Source organism: Schistocerca gregaria, unplaced genomic scaffold (assembly GCF_023897955.1).
Source record: "Schistocerca gregaria isolate iqSchGreg1 unplaced genomic scaffold, iqSchGreg1.2 ptg000244l, whole genome shotgun sequence".
Classification (NCBI taxonomy): Eukaryota; Metazoa; Arthropoda; class Insecta; order Orthoptera; family Acrididae; genus Schistocerca; species Schistocerca gregaria.
Genome location: NW_026061753.1, coordinates 1,182,795 through 1,183,776, shown reverse-complemented (window position 1 = coordinate 1,183,776; position 982 = coordinate 1,182,795).

Below are 982 nucleotides of genomic sequence, written 5' to 3'. Positions count from 1 at the left end.
TAAATGTGTGTAAATGTTTTTTGTTTAGAGCAGGGTCATCTGGTTGTATGACCAGAAAGCAGATTCTCCATTGAATGGGTTTTTAGTGCAGATTGGACACCACTTGCATTTTACTGAATAACAAGTGTTAGGAATTTGATAATTATTCATGTTTTCGTATCTCGTTTAATTGCTTTAAATCATTGAGAATAATATTCCAATGGACACTAAAAATAATCAATGTGCTGCACAAATTGTGGTACATGTTTCTTCTCTCTCAACAGGGAGATTCCGTTTCATGACTGCTATGTTTATTCAAACATCAAGTGTGACTATGTTGGATGGAAATCACCACTCCGAGCGTTCTGACGATTGGAGTTATTAGAAATACTGTTTTCTTTTGCTAGGTGCTTCCTTTGATTGATATCTTTATCACTTATATTCGTCAATTTCACAGTGGAGTAATGTATTTGATTACTGAAATGTGGGTAAATGTTTGTTGTTTACAGCAGGGTCATCTGGTTGTATGGCCAGAAAGCAGATTCTCTATTCAATGGTCTTTTGGTGCAGATTGGACACCACATGCACCTTACTGAATAACAAATGTTCGGAATTTGATAAATCTTCTTGTGGAGGTATCCCCTTCATTTGCTTTATATTTTTTAAAATATTATTGCAATGGTCAGTAAAAATAATAAATGTGCTGCACAAATTGTGGTACATGTTTCTTCCCTCTCAACAGGGAGATTCCGTTTAATGCCTGCTGTGTTCTACTTTCGAGTGTAATTTTGTTGGATGGAAGCACTACTCCGAGCATTCTGACAATTGGAGTTATTAGGAAAGACTTCTTTCTTTTGCTAAGTCCTAGTTTTGATTGTTACCCTCATCACATATATTCACCAATTTCACATTGGAATAATATATTTGAATCGTGAATTGTGGGAAAATGTTTGTTGATTACAGCAGGGTCATCTGGTTGTATGGCCAGAAAGCAGATTATCCA